The sequence below is a fragment of the Lichenostomus cassidix genome, chromosome 2 (assembly GCF_008360975.1).
Source record: "Lichenostomus cassidix isolate B80296 chromosome 2, HeHo_3.0, whole genome shotgun sequence".
In the NCBI taxonomy this organism is placed as follows: Eukaryota; Metazoa; Chordata; class Aves; order Passeriformes; family Meliphagidae; genus Lichenostomus; species Lichenostomus cassidix.
This window is the reverse complement of record NC_139482.1, coordinates 81690962-81696961: the sequence shown is the minus strand read 5'-3', so window position 1 is coordinate 81696961 and position 6000 is coordinate 81690962.

The window sequence follows — 6000 nt, the reverse complement described above, 5'->3', positions numbered from 1 at the left end:
GACCATTTCTTCTTCCTTGTGGGTAACTGCAGATGTAATTTCTGTGAGATCAAAACATTTTGTTTGTAATTCTTGCTGACTTCCATGTGGCCCAAATGAGAAAGTTCAAACTGAATGAGAGAGTTTGAATCTGGCCCAGCAAAGAATTATGCCATGCAGTAAAAATGTCAAGAAATTGCTCTTCGCAGCTGTGCAGTAAGCTGAGGCAGAGGTGTCTATCCCATAAATGGCACAGTCAAGGTCAAACCACTTCCACCCTGTCTCCTAGCCCTATGTCAGAGCCATTGGTAGTAGAAACAGGTGGTTTCCAGGCCAGCACCGGGCAATAGAATCCTTACGGCAGAGCCAAGTAGTGCACTGAAAACTGTAACATGTGGTCAGCTAGAAAAATACCACACTCAGGGGAGGGAAAGGATTTCACTTGCCACAATGATACTGAAATCAGAAAACAGCAGGAAGAAAGACAGGGTAAAAGGTGAAAAAGGCAGCTTCCACATCCTCAGGACAGATCCTTGTATGTTCTCCTGTCCACGCCTAACAGATCCAGCTCAAGGGAAGACTGAAGGAGTCTGTACTTTACAGCTAAGAGTCAGCTATAGATTTATGCAATGGAACTCCTGAAGCATCCCACTGGGTAGTGTGGGGGATAGACTGATACTATGTATGGATCCTATAGGCAAGTTATAGAAGAGAATGGTAAAGGGAGGGTCCCCACTAGAGGGCAGAGGAACTGATCAATCTACGCCAAGAAGGAGCTGAAGGAGGATGACTGCATCATGTATGAACTGGCCGACTCCCTGACACAGCACCCTATGAGAACACTACTCTCAGAAAGGATCACCTCTGGACAGTATGACCTACACCATCAACAAGGGAAGGAATCAACAGAAGCATTTAAAATAAAATGGCAACAAAGTTGTCAGAGAAGCACTTTTCAACCACCAAGTGATGAAGTGTGCAGTTGGAAAGGGCAGTAGCACAGCTTTATGCTCAGAATCACTTCTGTGGAGTTGTCTATATGGCCAGTCTGATTAAGTGATGGAACATGAAGTGAGCAAATGAGATGCAGAAATTGCAAAAGAGATTCATTCAATGCATTTTGTTTCTCCCACCAGGCAAGACCTGTTGGTTGTACAGATCTTAACTTCCTGCACTGGTAGGCACATGGCTTAACCAGGTTCTGAAAATCCTGCATAATCCTAAAAATCTTAAATTGTGTTTAAATTGTGTTAATGACTGCCACCTTCTGAGTACATGCTCAAGAGATTATTTACATCCAACAAAAGTAGGTCTCATGGACCATGTCTGTCACTGCCTCATGAGGAACCATCTGGGATGAACTTCACAGTTATCATCAGGCAATTCTGAATGAAAAAACAGCTACATTGGTGATAAAAAGAGCCCTTCCAGGTCCCACCAGGCAGGCATGGAGCCAGAAGAACATATGTCTTGTGTCCAAATGAACTTGTTTCTAATGAGAAGGAGGTCTGTGCATCCTTGCTACCATATCAAAAGAAAAACGACAGCAGAACTTTTGTGTTTCTGTGAGCAGAATGAATATTCTATCTGTTTGATGGCATCATTCCATACCACACCATGAGCTCTGCTGGAGACTCTGCAAGTAAAGACTATCCCACTGCCAAATGTCATCTGTCAGCAACTATGGCAAAGATCTTCAATTTGAGCTGTAGTACTGGAAGCCAGACTATTCCAAGATAGGCTCCTGGCTGCAGGTTTCTTAGACCTCTCACTCAGCTGGGAAGCACTAGAAGCATCAGTGAACTGCCTGGACACCAGGACTCAGTGGAGTGGATCGCCAGCCTGTGAAGCCTCACTGCAGGAACCTGGAGCTGTTTCCAGGCTTCTGGATGCTTTGAGCCAGTGGTGAATTTGAGGCATGGGAAAAAGTCAAGCTGCCCCATCGCAAAGCTACATGGAAGTTTCAGCTTGGCACAAGGCAGCAGGAATAGCAGCCTCTCCTTGCTCTTGCCCATGACCTGCCAGGAGGGAGCAACAGATGTTCTACTATCTTAACCTAAGCACAGTAACCACAGGCAATCAGAAATCCTAATCTGTTTCAATGCTGACATTTCACTCCTCTTTCCTCATGCCTTTTCTGCTTTCACCACAATAAGTGAATGCTGTTTCTTCAACATTACCTGCATATCCATAGAGCTCATGAGCCCAGAAGCTCAGAGGCATAGACTTACTGTGAAGCCCATGCTTGCTGAGATAGAGACTAATATTATGAACAGACTCCTTAACTCAGTTTGCATGGTTGTGGAATGGAAACTGCCACTGCAGGTAATGATCATGTTCTCTGTGCTGGGTTCTGCCCTTGGATCACAACAACCCCCTGCAGTGCTAGACACTGGGGGAAGAGTGGCTGGAAAGCTGTCCTTTGGAAAAGGCCCTGGGGGTGCTGGTTCAGGTGACAACATGAGCCAGAGTGTGCCCAGGCAGTCAAGAAGGCCAATGGCATCCTGGTCTGTGCCAGTAATAGTGTGGCCAGCAGCATTAGGGCAGTGACTGACCCCCTGTACTTGGCACTGGTGAGTACTCAAATCCTGTGTCCAGTTCTGGGCCCCTCACTACAAGAAGGACATTGAGGTGCTGAAGTGAGTCCAGAGAAGGGCAGCAGAGCTGGTGAAGGATCTGGAGCACAAGTCTGATGAGGAATGGCTGAGGGAGCTGGGATTGTTTAGCCTGGAGAAAAGGAGGCTCAGGGGTGACCTTATCACTGTCCACAGCTACCTGAAAGGAGGCTGTAGCCAGGGGAGGGTTGGTCTCTTCTCCCAGATGACAAGTTACAGGACAAGAGGAAATGGCCTCAATCCGCACCAGGGGAGGTTTAGATTGGATATTAGGAAAAATTTCTTCACTGAAAGGGTTGTCAAGCACTGGCAGAGACTGCCTGGAAAAGTGGTGCAGTCACCAAGGTTTGATTGCCTGCAGGGATCCTGGAAGTGTTTAAAAGATGTGTAGATGTGGCACTTAGGGACACAGTTTAGTGGTGGACTTGGCAGTGCTGGGTAAAGGTCGGGCTCGATGTTCTACCAGGACTTTTCCAACCTAAACAATTCTATGATTCTCTGATGATAACCACAGACAGGAGATACTGGCACTGCCATCACAAGAGGGGTTTGGAACGCCCAGGTATGTTCTGTTCATCTACAGCCTTAAGTATCCCAAAAGCATGTCTGTTGGACTGCGTGGTAAGGTCTCAAGGTGAAATGTACTGACAAACTGAAGTCCTGGAGAACCCCTAGCTGATCTCTGTCCATGGTCTGTTCATGCACTGGAAAGAACTGGTGGTGAGGCTGTTTTTTATTTCTCAAGGAAGGCAGAGCTTCACTACTGAACCACAGGATAGGAACCACAGGAGGATTTGCTGCAAGAAAGTTGGTAGAAAGTCTGGGGGAGAGGTGCCTGAATACTCCTCTGGTTCCTGGCCTTGATTTTAGGTCCTTCTAAGAGCAAATGGACATGTGTGAGCTGACTGATGAGCCTACACACTGACAGTTTTCCTGGCCCCCTGGCCAACACCCTCATCTGTTCACTCCACATCTTTTTCTCCTCTTATTCCTAGTCCAGGTCTTTCTCTACATCAAATAAAATTGTCAGCCATGTTCTCTTACAGATGCATGCTTTTCTTATCTTTGTTCCTATACCATTCTAAAGGACCACCTAACCATATTATTCTTTCTTATAAGTCCCTATCTAATCTACCCTACAGCTGCTGCACATCAACTTTAGCTAAAAACCCTGCCAAAAAATCTTGCTCTCCTTTGATCTTCTGTACTTCTCTGCTAACTTATCCAGGGCCCAATGCAAATACAGCTCGGGTCAGCACTTTTATATTGGCATCAAGCTGTTTCTCTTCTGGAAATCTCTTTCCTGAGATGTCCAAGTGATTTAGTTGTGGCCCAAGAACAGTTAAAAATAATAGCTTTGAAGGTGGAGATGCAGGACATAGATATATTTAAGGAGAGGGAGGTGCATTGCAATAGAGCAGTTTCTATTTAAAGAGTGAATGTGTGTAGGTATGTGCCTGTGCTCCCTATAGATGAGGAGCAGTGGGCAGGATGAACCAATGATAAATACTTCCACAGTTGACCACGCAAAATAAATTATCTTCTAGAAATCTGTACAAGATCAAATATGGCTTTGATCTAGCATGGAATCTAATAAAAGTGAGCTACATCTTTCAGAATTATAGTTTTTGCTGATACCTGACGTAACCTTAATTCTAAGCACAGTCGTTCTGCTATGCATAAATGATCCTTCCAGGTCTAGTACAGAAGCAGCTGGTGCCCTGTCTGATGCCATGTTAACATGGTAGATCAGGGCTCCAGGGCACATCCTCACTAAGCAACTTTTACATCAGCTTTCTCACAGCTTGTCCCCTCCTGCTCTCCCCAGCAGAAAGCTTACATCCAGCAGAGATGAAGAAAGCATTTCTATTCTAATATTGTTCCCAGGAGAAACAATGCATTACTTGTATGTTCTTCTCCTGGCAGACAGTCTAGCCAGAACTACTTTTTCCTTCCATATTAGTGCACATGCAACCACATTGTGAGTTGGGATCCCTCCGCTCTGCCAGGATTCACACACCACATTCTGCATGCCCTCAGCTGTCCTCCATAGCAGCCTGGAGAGTGACCACTTAAAGATGATCCTGGGACCTCCAAGATTGCAAACACAAGTAAGTGAGGAATCCTGACCACTTTATTTCAATGAACTTCCGTAAGAGTCTCCTTAATATGTTCTCTCAACCTGTCATTCAAAGGCAAGTGACCCTTCTGACAGAAGCAACTCTGCAGGGCTGTGTGTTAATCAGAACAGGAAGACAGAACAGGAAGACAGAACATCTGATTTCATACAACTCTTCAGATCTCATTTAGAAAAATACTTTCAAAAGCTTTATATACATTTAACATAAACTTCATTTGTTTATGATCTCTCTCATAGAGTATTTTCTACAGCTAAAATTATTCTTAAAACCCTCTCTGTGCTTGTTACTATAATTTAATTTCATGTCTAAATAAAGCTTTGAAGAAAGAAAGTCTGTAAGATTTGTCTTCAATTAAGTGTTACTGCTGGCAGAACATCCTCTCTTATGAAAAATGACAAGTCTCAAAGGCAGAATTCCTAATGTCTGAGTAAAAAAACAAAACTTCCAAAATCTGTATGCTCCCAAACCTTCTCTAAATGATGAAAAGAAACAAAATAGAACACAAGAACTTTAAATTTTTCATAGACCACCCTTGAATAAATAAACATCATTGAATACTGCAAAACTATGCTGCATTAAGTATTTAATTGCTATGTAATAAGCTAAGATAAACATTCATAAAAACCAGACTGTTGAAAGTAATCCCTATCAGAGTCCCAACTATAGCAATGGAAATAGAACGTGGGAACGTCAAGGTGGCACCTTTACCTTGCTCCTGTTGTCGTATTGCACATCCATACCATGCACACAGTGCTGAAAGGTCTCCAAGGCAGAGTTCCCGCCAGAAGTGTTGACACACATCCAGCAGCGTGAGGCAAGAATCACACCTGGCTGTCTGTGCACCCTCTCCCACTATGATGCCACCCTGAATGCAAACAGAATGGAATGGCTTGTGAACCACCTCCCACGCTTTCTCCATTTACCACACAGCTATTTTATGAAGGCAGCTAGCAAAGTATTTTCATGTGCATGAACATGCCTGGCTGGAAGCTGCAGCTGTTCAGCTGCTGATTTATCATGTGTTCATCTTCTCTGACACAGGGCTGGCAACCCTTGTAAGAGCAGGGAAGACGGGATTGGGAAGAGGAGATGGCTGGTAGTTGACAGCTGTTTCAGGCTCTGCACTTTAATTGGCTCTGAATATGCTTCAGCAACCTAAATTTGGCTGATGCTTACTGTTCATCAGAAGAGGACATAGGAACTTGAAGAGAGAAAGAACTGAGCCAAGTAAAAGATTTCAGGGAGAAAACATAACATGATTTAGG